Source organism: Ornithodoros turicata, chromosome 5 (assembly GCF_037126465.1).
Source record: "Ornithodoros turicata isolate Travis chromosome 5, ASM3712646v1, whole genome shotgun sequence".
In the NCBI taxonomy this organism is placed as follows: domain Eukaryota; kingdom Metazoa; phylum Arthropoda; class Arachnida; order Ixodida; family Argasidae; genus Ornithodoros; species Ornithodoros turicata.
The window spans coordinates 80,284,302-80,301,680 of record NC_088205.1 but is presented as its reverse complement, the minus strand read 5'-3'; the positions used below and the strand labels follow the sequence as shown (position 1 = coordinate 80,301,680).

Here is a 17,379-nt window from a genome sequence, read left to right as displayed (position 1 = left end):
ATATGAATTCTAACCACCAGCTCGCTTGCTTTTTAACAATTCTTTCATATAGTTCAGTTTATTTATTTATACGTATTTATAGTCTACACAGAACTCCACTGCGTAGCATGCTTTGAGTCGAATGATACAGTTTACCTCTTCTGATTTCAGGAGAAAACGAAGCGTACGCCATTTTGTATCGGTTAACATATACTGCAATCGTCACAAAAAGGCGTGTACTACTCCCATTTTCAATAAATCAAGACGGAGAACGATGCCACTCAAAATGATGGTTGCGTTCCATGACGGTTACAGCATCGTCGTCGTCGTCGTCGTCGTCGTCGTCGCCGCCGCCGCCACCACCGTTGAGCGTGTTATGCGGTGAAGTTCTGTCTTCGCAGTGTAGTAAAAGAAAAAAGTATTGTATCTTCTATCAGGTGCTTATAGGTATCTCCTTTTTTTAATGAACACATACACTTCTTATGTTTTAGTGCTTTGTTATATGCTATTTTTGTCTGTAACAACTTTCTGATAACTCTTTATCGCTAGTCTCTCTTTTCTTTTCTTTTTTTTTTCCTTTCCGCAGCGTTAATACTCAAGGTACGAATGACCACGCTTGTCCTTGCATCACTGCGTTTCTCATGCGCCCCCATCAAAAACATGACCACCAAAACTATCATTCTTCTGAAAGCTCCATCAAAGGAAGCTCAGAATGTCAGAAGAAAAAAAAAAAACGAAAAGAAAAAAGAGAACATAAACTCCACAGCCCTTAATTGTGTCGGAAACCAGACGATGAAAAAGCAATTCGAAAACCGATCACCTCCGACTTGCACTTCCTCCGTCCCTCTCCTCTCCCATCGCTAATGAACCTCCCGCGACGCTTAACTTCCCCTTGTCTCTCTCTCTCTCTCTCCCTCCTCTTTTATCCCCCTTCGTGCACTTTGTCAAAAGTACAAGCATCAGCATAGTGAGTCCAGGCATGATCCCCACTCCAGACCCTTTTCCTCCTCCACTCTCCCCCCCCCCACCTCATCTCGCCCCCTACCAGAGCGAAAAAAAAAAAAAGCAGAAACAAAGCTTCATAACTGTAACTGAATGCACGAGATGGGCTCCTCTCGGTTATCTCGCCCCCCCCCTCTAATGGGCTATTGATCATGCCTCCGCCCCGGGGCCCATCGATTCTCAGGCAACCCCCCCCCCCCCTCCCCTCCCCTCACCCTCACCCACACCCCGCTCTGATCAATCGGGACAGTGGAGTGTTTTCGATGGCCAATCAATGGTCGAGAGACCCCATAACGCGTCGTGGAACTGCCTGCGCGAGAGGGGGGGACCTCTCTTCCTTACGCAAACAGAAAGGCATGTGCGGGCTTGTTGTCTTTGGCTGTATACTGTCGCTATGAAAATAATGGACTCAGAGAACGATATCCAGAGGCGCAGCAAACACAACGTACGTGGTACCACACACGTGAGGGGAAACAGCGCGTCTGAGTGTTACGCAGAAAGCTGTGTAAACGTTCTTTGGGAAGGGAGGTAAGTGTATGATGTAGAGATCACGGGGGGGAAAAAAATGTCTTTTGCTCGTTATGAGCGTCTGAACTTCATTGTGTTCGGGCTGTGAAGACGCGTGATGGACAGGAAGTGAAGCGAGATGTTGCACCGCGAAACAGCTCTGGGCTGTCAGCGAGTGAAGCTGAGACAAAAAAAAAAAAAAAAATCGGCTGCATAATTAGGAATTTGTACGAAACGCGTTAAGTTTTCTGTTTTTGAAATGCTATTTAATATCGTTTTTTTTTTCATTGTGGTGGTGGTGGTGGTGGTTGGTAAAATAACAAGGGGAGGTTGAATTCGCGCAAGCGAATTCTGCTACCCCCCCAAAAAAAAAGAAAGACGGTACACCCCAAAGCAGAAAAGAAAAAAGAAAGGAAACGGTACGATTGCACCACAGAATGTGCGAGCGCACCGCAAAAGTTAACCGGGGTGAGCGTCTCGACCGCGACAACGCAGGACCGAGCGCGCCGTTCACATCAAGGATCGTTTTTTCATTGTTACTCTAGTGGTTACACAATTTCAACGTACCGCAAACAGTCTGGCTGTCTGGCGCTGATCGCGTCGTGGTGGCGCTGTCACGTGGGGTCACGTGGCCCTATAAAGCTACGGACGGACCAACACGGCGGTTGACCCCCCAACGGTATTCCTTTAAAAGTATTGCGCTGCACAGGATGGCTGCTACTCGTATCTACATCATATTATAGCATTATATTATATATATCATATATAGCATATCATATTATAGCTCCTCCTTTCGTAGGTGCTTTTCTCTATTTTGTTTGTTTGTTTGTTTGTTTGTTTTACTTTTTAGGTTTTTATGAGGCTATAAGTAGGCATGTTTTCACTCTATCTGCCATGCCGGAACTCTTATTTCCCTTTGTGTTAAACATCGGCCACACAGGCTCGTTCTCGTTTTGCTTAATTTCAGCTTTAATTTAACTACTTAAAAAATTTTTGTTTGCAATATGCAACTATAGTGAACGATATGTGTTTATAAGTCCCAAACGTCGCCACACGATATCCACAGGTGTGGCGACGTTTGGGACTTATAAACACATGTTCAACGTGCAGCTAAAGAGCGTATGCTATTTTTCTTCATTTTATAGTGAACGATATGCTCGTCTTGGCTTTTTTTCACTCCTGACGAAAAATAATATTTAAAAAACATTTTAACGCAGTGAGTCGACATCACGATAATCAGAAGGGTTATTGACCACATGGAGACAAGTGATCACTTGAAATATTAGTGGTTCAAGCCAACGGCTCTTGAGTGATGAAAGTCACCTCTTTCCCACCATTGCTAGTTTATCGGTACACAGGAGCACAATGTCGTCAGCTAATCCACTGCGGATTATTTAAATTCAGAAAGTCTGCGATTGTATATACGCCTGTACTACGGTTGAAGGTCACTCGTTTTCATGGCCACGGCCTCTACAAACGTGATTGTCATTGGAGGAAGTTGCGATCAACTGATCATGCGTTGCCCTAGACCACTTATTTTCTGATCTTTTCCCAAATATATCACACGGAAGTATTTCATATAGCATGAATTGTGCGGATCGTCGCGTATATTTCAAACATCGTAATCTCATCCTAAAGGATCATAAAGGTCCTGCTCAGTAGACTGACTAGCAGGTGTAAGGAGCATGAAACGCGTAGGAGCCTTCAAAGGCTCGCGCCGACAAGAGTAACGAATTGAGTGTGCAGGTGAACAAGGAAGCCAGCGCCAGTGTAAAGTGAGAGTTGGTAGCGTTTGCCTCTGGCTGGGAACAAAACGGTACAAACATACAAAAACTCGATTCAAAGAATGGGCGCCGCCATTACTGCTGCCACCCCGTGGTAGTCACAGGAACTATGCACGCGTGGACTGTCGCTTGCAGAGTTCATCCACTTTCCTGTTCGTTTGTGTTCATTCCGTGTTCATTCATTTTCTCCTGCGCGGGAACCAGTGTAGAAAAGATATCGCATCAGCTAGCGCTCCTCACGTGGGCAACGGTATCTTTTTTTTCCTTCCCTTAATCTCTCGAATATTGATACGCTACTCAGATCATTGCAAGATGACTAGTTATATGGAATGTTAACGTTATCGTCAGTCATACTCATTAAATATACGGCGGCCACCAGTATTCATGCCAATGGGAAGAGGCGATTTTGACAGTCCACCCCGTCGGCTGGAAACGAGGCTATAAGGAGCGCACGAAGACTGGCGGTTTGAGAGTAAAGGCCTATAGACGACCGCGAAACCACGCGGTGCACGGTAGGGACTTACATACATTCTCCGGAGCTTTGCTGTCTGCACGTATGTAGAGTTTTGAATTTGAGTTCATTTACCGCAAGTAAGTACAGACCCTGTACAAGATGCGGTGGTGGTTGTGGCGAGGTGACGAGACAGGCTTGCCGTTGTTGTCCAAACTCACCGACAACAGAACCGACAACAGAACAAACAGAACAAACCGACAACAGAAGCTGTTTCTGTTGTCGTGTCTCCTACTTTGTCCGACGTCCCCCTTGGCAGCCTAAACTAGTAACGAAGATATGTCATTTTAAAGCAGTAAAGGTAACATTTTTTTAGGTAAACATGTCACGTAAGTTATTTTTCATATACAGGGTGTTTGCTCTAACGTGTCCAGCAAGAGCAAGTGGTACTTTTCAAGTGGTACTTTACAAAAGAAAAGCAAGTGGTACTTTTCTGCTACTTGAGTAAGAAACAGGTACTGCTTCACTAGTAGCACCTGTTTCTTAGTCAAGTAGCTGAAAAGTAGCGCTCGTTTCTCTTTTATCGCTCGCTTTAAATAAAATTTCTGGACACGTTAGAGCAAACACCATGTATATAGGGTGTTTATTTTGGAAAGTAGCGATGAAAGATGAAAGTCACTTTTTAGGCAAATTGAGGCTTTGTATGTAATTGTCCCTTCTATTTTGTTCCAGCCTCAGAACATCAGTTCTTTCATGTTCGTGTTTATTTTTATTCGTTACAGAATTTTTATTAAAAAACTAGCAGAGCGAAATAGGTGCCGTTTTTTTCTGTTGAGTTCTACGGCCAGGCTAACATACCCCCGAAAAAAGTACGCCACTACAAGATGACTAATTTCCTAAAATTCATTAATTCACTCTTTAATTAGGGGATTTCGGGAAAAAGCGGCAGATCAAAATGAAAGCATCCTAGTTGAAAGCCATTCCACGTTTAAAAAATAAAAAATCCTGAAACACGCGCCTGCGTTAAGATATATCCATCCCCGAATTTTGATATGCAAATCAGCCGAAACCGGAAAAAAAAAAGGCGCCTGAGAAGCACATCACCTTCACCGACGGAGGCTTATCAGGGTGTGAAAGCGGTTTATCTGGCCTGCAGGTCGACACCTGCTCCAGTCATCTCCATTGCTCCAAATCACGTGGCCCCCTGACGTGATTTGAGGGCTGTGCTCCCTGCGTTCCAGGTCGCCACTGTTTCCGTTTCGGCTCATTTGCATATCAAAATTCGGGGGTGGATATCTTCACGCACGTGCGTGTTTCAGGATTTTTTAAACATGGAATATGGCTTTCAACTAGGATGATCTCTCATTCTGATCTCCCACTTGTGCCCGAAATCCCCTAATTACACAGTTAATGAATGAATTTTAGGTAATTAGTCATCTTGTAGTTGCATACCTTCTTTGAGTGGATGCCAGCCTGGACGTAGAACTCAACTGCAAAAACGGCATCTATTTTGCTCCGCTAGTTTTTAAATAAAAATTCTGTAACGAATAAAAAACAAACACCCTGTACTATATACATAGAGCAGAAGTAACAGTTGTTCAGTCAATTTCAAGTGATTTCTAATTTTGCTCGTGCTCAAGCAACCTACCGGTGCTTAAGACTCATACTAGCCAACCACTATGGGGAACTTGCTAGATTATATTCACTACGTAAATAGCAGCTCGCGCACCTGAACATTATAGAGTCAGCAAAAGGTGCGGGCGTACGCCCCGCTATGCTATAGGAAATCAAAAAGAGAGAGAGAGATTGACTGCATCGTGCGTCAGCACCGTCACTCCTTACTTACCTGCGAAGAAAGATATTCTCCCCTTCGTATTTTATATGTGGGCAAACTCTCTCACACAAAAAAAGACGTATCTCTTCGTTTCCCTCACCCTGTCCATGCCACAAAAGATACCGCTCTGCATGACAATCGGTCCCATGCCTGGCAATGCGGCAATATCCTATTTTTATTTCGAGGCTCGCCCACGCACATCCCCCCCCCCCTCTTTTGCGCTAAACTTACTGTTTATGCAGATTCTCTTTCATCGAAGCGTCCCCCTTATCCTCTCATTCAATCACGCGCGCGCGCGCGCGTCCTCCTTCCAGCGCTCATAACAAACACGCGCGTTCCTTTCTTGCCCGTTCGAGCGGAACGAAAAGCAGCAACGACATGTCATCGCGCGGTGTCCTTGCATTTGCGTGGCGGCTGATTTCCCTTGGGCTACCCGAGTCAGATCAATCACGGTCCGACCGCTGATGTCGCCGAGCTTTAGCCCTTCCAATTAGGAACACCGTCGTCGTCGTCGTCGTCGTCTCTACCTGCAGGAACCGTCGTCTGTCGAGACGGCATTGGGGTTCTCCTTGGAAAGTGCGTGCGTTAGTTGCGTCGGAGTTTTCGGAAGGGACGGCTTGATTAGGAGCAAAGGGAATTGGTTTAGTTTTCTACGCGGCGGGAGTTTGGATACAGGTAGGGAATTCGTTGCCGTTTTCCTTTTTCTTTTTAATTTTCTTTTTTTTTTTTTTTTTTTAAGAGAGGAAATATGGAAGTAGGAAAGCAGGTTAGATAGATGATCAGTTGGTGTGCGTGCGGTGATATTTCTCTTGTAGTGTTTGAACAGAGGTCGTCGCGTTTGTGTTCGTCTATGTGAGGAACGCACGCGAACACTTCATCGAGGAGACGACCTGCGAATCGTGAACTAACATTTCATGTGAAAGTATTAGGATTACATCCCTGATTTCACCAGAGCCATACCCTAGTGGGTAAAGTGGGGTATAATTGGTACAGCTCGTGCACTCTAAGAAAAAAGGAGTAAAACGGGGAGTAATTGCAGCTTCCACTCCCCTAGTCTGCAATTACTCCCCATTTTAGTCCCCTAACCCAACATTTAGTCCCGACATTTACTCCCCAGGACTGCAAATTGTCACTAAACTTCGCGAATGGTCTCCTGAATGCAACAGTCTACGTAAATATGTGCCCTTGGTCAATTTGAACGACATAAAGGCTGTATAACTCAGACAACGTAGCAATTTTCCAGCCACACAGAGTAAGAAACAGTTAGCGCATCTTTCTTCGCAAATTGTGCCCTAGTATGGCGCAAGATTTTATATCACTCGATATATCACCGTTGACGGTTTGCTTCAAAGTATTTTCATGCATGCGCACCAATTATGTACCTGGGACTCTTACAACAGCGCGTGAAATGCGGTCTTCACTCTGTGACATTCATTTACTCCCGAAAGGGACTATTTTTTGTGGCAATGCAATTGCTCCCCAAAAGGAGTAAAAGTACTCCTTTTTTTCTTAGAGTGTGGGTAGCAAACCCAAGATCACGCTAAAGATTAGGCGGCGGCCTGTTGAGGTTTTCCCCGGGTTTTTACGTCAGGCTCTCCCGACAGATGTCAGCACAGTACCCCCGAAGTCAGCCCTTTCGACGCCTATTAACCCCACTGTTTTTCACTCCGAACTGCTGTCCCCTCTTCAATCTGTCCAAGTTTGTGCACCACTCAACCATAGATGCCTCTCCGCGGCCACGCGAAATTATGCCAAAAAAAATCGCGCTATAACAGTTGCAGCGGGCACTCTATATTGTGACCTAAAAGTGGTTCAACGAAAAGAGCTTTCACTCTCATTTCTCGGGTAGTTTACGGCATTTCGTGTCCAGCTATGATTTGTCATTTCAGCATCGATTACATGAATCCTTGCCGCTCGTTCATGAGTCGAAGCTGTTCATTTCCCTTCAATCGAAAGAGCGTCGAACTTCATTTACGAAGGCTGCCAGAAGCTCTATCCTGCAGACAAACAAGTTAATGGTACCTCTTGCACCCCAACGCGTTCCTGGAATAATGTTACGACTATACCAGTTGCACCAGAGTGACGGTTAACATGATTGATGTCGTTCTGTCACACGAGTATCGACTCGAAGGTCAATTTTTGCTTTTTGCGTTTTGTCATTAATGTGCGTGATACGTCCATCTCAAGGGAACCAGATGACCAAAGAAAGGAGCGTGGCTAAGAATGACAGTACCCGCATCTTCACGGCATATCCCACGTCTGTTTGTAAAGCTTCAAACTGGGCCTGTTGGTACAGCTTGGGACAAAAGTTTACGGAACACCGGCGGGGTGTCGCGTTTCTCCGTTGGAGCGACACCCATAGCAGCAAACAGGAGTGGACACACAAGAGATGGACAGAATAGCCGGCTATAGCAGAATAACTATAGCAGAGGGTATTCTCCGATGAAGAAACACGCCAGTGCCGTGTTCCGTGAACTTTCGTCCCAAGCTGCACGACATGGCGAAATTAAAAGCGCTAAAACCAGACGAAGAACACGGACACACAGATAACGCTATCTGTGTGTCTGTGTATTCGTCTGTTTCAGCGCTTTGAATTTCGCGCCGTTTGTATGATTTGCAACGAGGGTGCCGAAGCGACACCGTTCACTACATTCACTTGTAATACGCTCTGCAATACGCTCCGAGCGTTCTGCGCATATCTCCTCTCCCGGTTACTCCACTCGGGAAGCCCCATTGGCTACGGCGGCGCCCTCCCTCTTCCCTCTCACAGCCTCCTCTCATGCGCAGAGACGCACTTGCACAGCGTCTGTTGCAACCCGCTTGTCATTCCTTTCTTAAACACTTTCACCAAATCTCACGCTAGTTTCCCATACACAGGGTCCCGCAACCTATATCCTTTCTATGTACAAAAATTATGTATATGACGTTCAATACAGCCCCTCACCCCCACCCTTCAAGAAGAAGAAAGAAAACAGAGAACAAGAGAAAAGAAAACGAAGAGGTCAGTGATCAGAGCACTTGAAGCGAGCTCTCGGAGTATTCCAGCGCAATAATCCAGACTGGCCTTTCTACTCTCTTTAGAGGAGAGAAGTGCACGTACATAGACAGAGTAGGGACACTTATCCAGGTTCATCGGCGTCTGAGGGCGCCCCCGCCCGACCGCTTAATCGTGCGCACCCTGCAATTTGTCCGATGCTTCCCTCTCTGCCCATTACCCGAGGCCTTTTTTCAATCGGGCCCCGCGGCAAAATTATCGGATTATCTGGCCGGCCGCAAAAGTCGGATCTCTCGGAGACAATGCAAAATTCAACGCGGACGGCTCGTAACACCTGCCGCTCGAGAAGAGCACGAGAAAAAGTGATTTTGAGGTCGCGTTCGGGTCCAGAGAAAAATATAATGTGAACGAGGATATAGAGCTGATGGGGTTGGTTCGTGCGGGACTGCGCGTTGTACGATGGGGTATGGGTTCTGAGCCGGAGTGTTTAATAGCGCGCTCATGATGATAAAGCGAGGGACATAAAAGGGGTTTAAAGGGTTTCGGGATGAAGTGGAGGCGATGTTTCGCACTGTAAGAGTGGCAGCTGAGGCCAGTTGGCAGCGGCAGAGCTCGGAAGTGTCCGTGTATGGTGGTGGGACACACGTACTCGTTCTCGGTCAGGTGCGTTTATACCGCCGCAAACACCACGAACTTATCTTTTCCCACATCCTCTCGTAAATGCGTTTTATTTATTTAATTTTTTTTTCGTTGGTACCTGACCCCGCCCCTTTAACTTGTCGTCTTTTTTTGCCTCTGCATTCGTAAAACTCTTTAAAGGTCCGTAGATGGGTAGAAATCCAGCGAACCGGTAGAGATGTAGGAAGGGAGTTGCCTCAGGACAGAAGCCGCCGATATTTCGAACAGAGACTGTTCTCTTTCTGGGCACCGTCCTCATCATTGGAATGGTATTTAAAGGGTTAGGTGTGACGTGTTTAAAGGTTCATGCGAATTGTGGGTCCTGAGGCAACTCCCTTCTTTAAAGGTCCGTATTTGCTTAGGATGTTAACCGTACGTTCCACAACGAAAAAGAAAAAAAGAAAAGAAAGAAGATGTCACTCCACCTATAGAACAATCGGACATCAGAAGGAACGCTGTCGAAAATGCCAACCGCATTACCTTTAGCTAACCTTTAGTTCAGTCGCCGCGGTGAAGGAAAATATCGCACGGCTCCATAATTACGCAGATATCTATATGTATGTACTTGGTGCTAAGCTTACCAAATTCCTGTCACCATTCCGTGTGAAAAGTGATTGAATGGTCGACATTCTTACCCCCAACCTTAATGCTCGGAGGCGTAGGATGACCTATTTGGCGTGGCGTAAAAGCTTTAAAAAACGACGCATAACTTTTCCTTTGTGTGTGTGTGTGTGGGGGGGGGGGGTAACAGGAATCGTGCAGGGAAGCGGCACGTGGATTCTCTTTTTAGGAATACAGAATTTTAGGGAATTTTACAGAATTATTTCAGGAACAGAATACGGAACAACACTTTCATAAGATAATCTGAAAGCCGCCCCGCGACTGGTTTCGAGGTAAAAGTAGTGTTCGGGGTTATCCGGTTTGTGTAACTGTAAAATGTAACTCCGCAGCGCCGCCCAGCTCCCCACAGAAGAAAAAAAAAAGATGAAGAAGAAGAGGAGGAGGAAAGAAAAAATGAACGATCCGCGCATCCGGTATCGCAGAGACATCTGGTTTCACAGTTTATAGGGTCTCTCGTATAAAATGAGCAACCACAGCCAAAGTACAGCGCACAATTATTATTTATTCAATTTTCTCAATCCGTGTCTTACTTTTGAGAAACCGACCTTCGCCTTTTCTTGACAGCCTCTCGCACAATTGCAATCACACCCATTTCCAAGTTGGAGCTGCGGGAGCTTTAGCACACACATATACGTTCCTTTATCAACGTTCTCTTTCGCTTTATACGAAACAGCTTCAGCTTCGCCGGGCACATCAATAGCGCGCAACGACGCACTTACCGACATCCAGGCAAAAACAAGAAGACCGCCATTGAAAGCGCCAGGTGAAGTCGTTTCAGCTACACCGTTCGGTTCCTCTGTCCCAATATACGTCAATACGAACCAACCGAGTTCCCAACGGGAGATCAGTTCTCGCGATCGAAACCCCGAACCTGGGCGGCGGCGGCGGCGGCGGCGGCGAATTTACTGGAAGCGGCGGCCGGTCTGAATCCCAGCGATACAAAACGTTCACAAAATCGACAGCGAGCTGATGAGGTGTGCGCGTGGGCCTGTATCGAGTGAGCGATAGCGCCCAGTGTATACGATGTGCCTCGGGCTCCACGGCGCCTGGCTACGAATTTTCTTCTATTATATCGGAGGTTTCTCTATATAGCCTTGGAGCACGCTATGAGCTTCGGACTGGCCATGGGAAATTTGCAACAGTCGATTGGTTAGCATTGATTGTGTCAGTATGGCTTTGGGCTCGTTGCGTAGACGGTGTCCGGGGGGGTAGAGGTGGCGCTGTGCTACGAGTGGAAAGTGTGAATGTGAAGAGGGAGAGAGGCAGAAAGGGGTGTTGGGGAGGGGTGCGACGCGTGTTGTAGTTCTGTTATTAGATGTTGCCTGTTCGCAGGAGTGTATCCGCTGGTGTGAACTGTAGCACGGAGCTAGGGTTACTGTAAAGATAAGCCTGTGGGAAGGGAGGAAGGGGAGAATGGGAGAAGTTAGCTTTTAATACGTGACTAAACTTGACGTCAGTGCACAAGCCTCATTGCGTTTCTTCACGCGTGAGAATGGAGCGTGGCTGCGAACTCCCTGCTGTCACCATTGCCAGTAGCAGACGACGCAACTGGCTCGCAGCAAACGTCCCTTCCCATAATCCTCTCTCTTCTCCCCTCGATGTGCACCTTCTGTTTACATGCACTATCTGAATGCGCATCCACCGCCTCGATCCACCTCCCTCTAGCGGATTAAATAGGTTACGCTCTCCTAGCGGGATCGACCCTTCTATATGTGCGGGTTCGATTTGACAACTGAATATGACAAGCTTGTGTCATATTCATGTAAACGCTTGAGACGCAGATTTTGGAGTTCGTCTGCTCCGTTGCTGGGAGGCGAAAACTCTCTGCGCTTGATGACGTCGTCGAAACCGAAACTTGTGCGTTTAAACCGAAACCGAAACGGCTCTACTCTTCTTTAAAAAAAAAAATATGGAAGATATGGGCACATATGCGAGGTTCCATATTCTATTCATTTCGGACGCGTTCACTGTCAGAGTGTGGGTGAATTAATGGTTTGATGTCTGTTTGCAACGTGTGAACGAGCGAGTCCTCTCGCGGACGGAAGAGTTGTAAACTTTGAACAATTTATCATTCGTGATGAATTTATCGAACACTGCCAGAAACATGCAGAAAGAAGATAATTTTCAAATCGATCCGGGGTTATTTCAGCGGCAATTGCTGCAGTGTGAAGTCGCACGCGGGATTTTGTGCTTTTGAAGTATTTGCGATAGGTGAATCTTTTTTCCGCATATCATTTCATTTCATATTTCAATTTTCGAATTTGTTTGGTGAATACCTCGACCCTACTGCCTTGCTTAGTATACAGAAATACCTCTATGAATGTAAATTTTAACACATCATCCACCCAATACCCCTGGTGATGCGTCATTTGTCAGGCTGTATACAGTCCACTTTTCCGAACGTGCCCGCACCACCCCTCTTCCCCACACAACCCTTCCCCTCCTACCCATACTCTTTTCTCCGACTCTTCTGCCGCAATACCATTACCATACTCCCCCCCTTAGAGACCCTCTCCTCTTCATTCCAATCGCAGACGTACATAAGAGTCAGGTCTCTCAATAGCGGCCCGATTCTCCAACATCGGAGGAAAGCGAGCTCCTCAGTCGAGCAACCGTGGGGGGGAGCCGTGTGGCGAAACCTCCTTCTCAGGCACACACTGCCTTTTGTGCGCGCGCCTCACAAAGGCCCAGCATGCGGTCCCCCTTTTTTGCCGACAATGGGCCGGGACGCATCTGTGCCTAATCGTTCCCGATAGCGTGCCGAGGAGCGTCGGGGGCCCCAGTTCGGAATGCGCTTCGCTTCCGTGACCTGTGTGCCGACGATGTTATTTGTGTCTCTGCATACTAGCGGACGGCACATTCAAAGGATAATGGCGGCTGGACATGATGTTTAAGTACGGCGGCGGGCGGGGGATAAGTTTATGCATAAGCAGGTAGTGTGATAAGACACTGCCACGCGAACGAGGTGACGTGAATGGCAGAGCGTCTGGCGAGTCGATTTTGTGTTTCTGGATAGGGACGTGGGATTTGAAGTGCACTTGGTGCGCACGGCACGATGGGAATTGTTATGCTGAGCTTCACTTCGTGGTCGCCTTCACACACAGGTTAACTTAAGCGAATATTCTTATTTAGCGCAACTTCACAACGAGGAGAAACAGGATAAGACATCTGTGTCGCCTCTTTTGCCTTGTTTTCAAGTTGCGCGGCATAACAACTTTATTAGAATGATGATGAGTACAAAGTTTCATCGCCAGGAGCGATAAGAATGTTCAGCTGTTACCACCTTCCTCGGCGTTCTGTTCTAGTACATTAACTTAATCTATTTTTTAAATAAAAGTTCCCAGACAAAAAAAGGAAGTGCACACAATGTGGGTTATATAATATCGCAATAGCCAATCCAAGTCGGGTAATTCGAGTTCATAACTTTCGTAATTGTGTTTTTGTTGCGATTACAACTATTCTTTGGGTAGCATCTTGAGTTAACATTACTGATTCCAGTATCTTCTTCTATCATGAATGACCTTACATGTAGCACGTGCAGAACAGTGCACTACTCCTTCGGTGCTACTGCTATCTCAGGAAATTTAATATCTGTTTAAAATGAGCCGGCTGAATTGGCAACGTTTCGGGCTTGTTTTATTTCCTTGCAATCCTTTTAACCTCTATATCTTGTTGCAATCTCGTGAGCACATTATGATCTGTCAGTGCCTGCGTGTATTGTATTTATCCCAAGCATATCTGCTGTAACTAAAACTTTCAGTTGGGAATAGGGAGTTTTAGGAAATCGCTTCCTTTTTCGTATCGCTATCGGCCAATCAGCTATTACTACGCTGATAGCTGATTGGCTGATAGCGTTACGGAAAAATGAATCGGAGGGCGCTCACGGTTTCCTAAAACTCCCTATTAACACCCGTCCTTTTGCGTTTCTCTTGTATGTGTTGTTCCAGCTGCTGTTTTTTTATTATTATTATGTCTAAATATCAGCTACACCACCTTACTACTCTGGTGAATGTTCTCTTCTGCGATCTCTCGCGCATATACGCGTATTTGTCTTGCCATGCCACAACCCTCACAAAAACTACCGGAACGTGCCAAATGATTCATGTGCGTCCTGACATATGGATAGAGAAACACAAGCACGTTTTTTTTTATGTTCTTCTTTCATTTTTGTAGACATCGCTCGATCAACATGCCGCTTTTCTAGTGGAGGATGCTTCTTTCCCTTCTGATCCGACATGACAGCTCCGGAAACCTCGAGGGGCTCCTAATGCGCTCGGACGCGCGCGAACACCGCTCGCTGGCGGACGACACAAAACAAAAATGTTTTCTCTTATGTGATTGTATGTTTTCTCTTATGTGATTGTATGTTTTCTCTTTGCTCACATTCGGATTCTGTCAGGTTTCATAGCCCGGCTATCGTGAAATGTGACCGACCTAGAGTGTCTTGTTTGTCCTTTCTATATCGTTTTTAACGGTTGAAGCGGGCGAACATAAACGCCGAGTGTCGTCTGCTTTGCGTCGCTGTCGTCTGCTATCTCTAGGGCCGATCTGTATCCGTGCGAACAAACACTGGTGCGAGCTTCCGTAACAAACATTTGACTGTCATTAACGAAGCTTACACACTTAGTGTTACACATTGTAAATGTCAAGACGCTGAAGGATAATTCCTAAGCCTTGTAGTTTGTAGTATCTTATAAATACATAACCTTAAACGTTTGATGATGTGTTCCCCGACCTGAGTATGGATAAGCAAGTCTGCTTCACTGCATACCTTGTTGTTGTGCAGCCAGAGCACGCTTTACAGGAACGCTACATTGCTTCATTCGATATTTTACGACGGCTAGCGTTGAAGCCCCCTCTCATAAAACTGCTTCTGTAAAAGCAGGCTTAGAACTAAAACTCTCCTTCTTTCGTTGCCCTTCTGCATAAATTGCGAACAATTTATTTTTCCATTCATAAAGTGACAAGCAGAAGTCGTGTACAACGGCTGGAGCACAACACGAAGTAAGCCGAACGCGCAATTTAACCGGATGATGGGTTTATCGCGATTCCCCACCTTATCCTGACGCGCTGGGCGATCTGCATAAATTTGTAGTTGCTCTCTGTGAATATCGTCTGTTTCAGTGGTACGCAGTGTCTCGTTTTCAGTTAGATATACTATAATACTCGTATAAGGTTTTGCTGAGATAACGTTTTGCGTATATGTAATCTAGAGTCACGTGGTTTCAGGTAGAACAATAATTGAGTGTATGCTCTTAGTTTACGTTTACGCAGCTGAGTTCAGCAGTGGCGACCGCCTTCTCTGTTAATCGTCACGCCGCCTAGGGGCAAAACAGTGCAATGTTTCAATGTAAGATAGATAGACAGATGTAAAAACCTTTTCGAGGCTTAAAAAGCATTGACAAGAGACCCTCCAACTGCTATTCCCTCTTAGCGCCACCTGTCAGACAGATAGGAAACTAAATTTGGAGCAGCGCGTGCACCGCCTCACCCAAAAGTGGATTCCCCATTTTACATTTTCCTTACATTTAAGGGCGTCGAAAGACGTGCTCGCACGCACTTTCCGTTTTCCTCTCCGGGTTTTCTTTTCTCTTTATTTACCTTCCCCTATTTTCGGGCCGTCGAATATAAATGATGTATACTTCGCCGTTCCCGTCGACCCCATTCCTTGCGATCTTCCTGATAAACGACTGTTGTCTGTTTCTCGAGCCGCTTCCATCAGACATATTCGCCCGGTGTAATCGAACATTGCCGAGGCCATTGAAAACGCTCGCCAGCGGAAAGTCAGCGGAGAGACGCGCTGTCTTGGACTCAACGGCTACGTAAGAGGTCACGTTCGTAACGTCGCCGAAGACGTTTTACGTAGCGTTTCTGCGTGTTCTCTGTATGTACTCTAGCCGAAGTATAAGATGAGCAATCATCTCGCAAATGTCCATGGCCTGGCGGGGAAATACGTTATACTATATACAGGGTGTCCCACCTGGCATGCACCAAGATGAAGATTTCGTAGACGAGCGAAATAAATATGCTATTCAACGAGATTGTTAAAAAGACTGAGAGCTGTACGTGAACGAAATTAATTGAATACTCTTAGCAGTCGCCTACCCTAGTCCCCACATTGCATGTGCCTAATTAATTAATTAGATAAGATTAATTTGCTAACATTTAAGAGATTGGTTTAAGAGCCGAGGTGTCAAATAAAAAGTCGTAGATTACCTTGAGAGACACCGTACCTAGGTGTCTCCAATTTTATTCTTTTTTTTGTAAAAGAAAGTCAGCCTAGTTGCACCGCATTCAACTGGTTTCATTCACCCAATATTGGCTAGATACTGGAAATACCGGCCCAATATCGGCTAGTACCGGACCACTATTGACGATATTTAGCCAGTATTGGGCAAAGATGGGTTACTGGGTTGAATATGTTGCTTGGTTTGGGACACCCTGTATGTCGTTTTTTCTAGCTACTAACATCCCCATCTCTTAAGGAGATTGTGATTCAACTGAGGACTGCCTGGGGAAGGACAACTGTTTACGAGGCGCTTCTTGTTTCAACACTATTTGCCAGATAGGATTGGTGCAGATGTCACAGTAGAAGCAAATAGAATGAAATTTCGTGCATCCTGGAGGCAGAATCCTCTTACGTGTCTGCTTCCAAAAGCTGGAGTTTGGAATGTTTGTTCCCCGTTAGTGCCACGTACTGTAGGTGGCGCCACGAGTTGGTGTGTCCGTTCCTTGCGATGTGTGTTCAACGTGACACTCCGTAGTAGGCGTCTTTTCTTTAGCTTTTATGTTCAGTCCAATCCAATCCAACGCAGAATGTGCCAATTTCGATATTCCCGTTAATGAGTTGAAACTCTACCAAGGCTCAACTGATTAGCTTAATACGCAAGTATAGCAACACCGCTTTACAGCGACGGTCCAAAACCAAAGTTTAAACAAACATTATCACGTGCTTACTTATTATGTTCAAAGTCGCCGTACAAAATATTTTAATTAATCTCGTAGCCAGTTAATCGACTTTTATGGCTCAGTGCTTTCGTTGCCGTGATGTCATTGTCAGAAGCTTCCGGTATGTTTTTTTTTTTTCTACTCAAGCACTTCAGCCACAGGTTCCATATAAAGCTACGTTTACTTTTCATCACTTCTCAAAAGTAGCTAGACTCAACTCAGCAGTAACTAAAGCACCTTTATCTCAGTTGCACACCCACGGGACGTCCGCCAAAGGTCGTAGCCAATGCTTACGTTTACTGTAAAACCGGAACCGGAAATGAACATGGTTGTTTGTTTATCGCTAAAACTACGACGTCCTCCTTGATGATATTTCTACAAATGCCATCTAATACACGCAAATGATAGTGGAATACTGTAATCTCGAAATCAGTCGTCGGCTCCAGACTCTTAGAAACGAAATGGAATCCAGAGTGTGTTTTTACTTATGCTTACCAAATCGAAACTTGGAGTGAAATGCGCTACTCAATCACGCCTTTTATGTGTGCCATCCTACAATAATGATTTTCCATTCGGCGTG

The 17,379-nt window shown here is 45.8% G+C and overlaps 2 protein-coding genes across 4 annotated transcripts in view; one reads left to right on the top strand and one right to left on the bottom strand.

The window, feature by feature from the left end:
• Positions 1-17,379, top strand: part of LOC135394949 (male-specific lethal 3 homolog) — a 151,391-nt gene that overhangs the window by 97,719 nt on the left and 36,293 nt on the right. The gene's annotated exons all lie outside the window — the stretch shown is intronic.
• Positions 1-17,379, bottom strand: part of LOC135394950 (carbonic anhydrase-related protein 10-like) — a 62,584-nt gene that overhangs the window by 31,156 nt on the left and 14,049 nt on the right. The gene's annotated exons all lie outside the window — the stretch shown is intronic.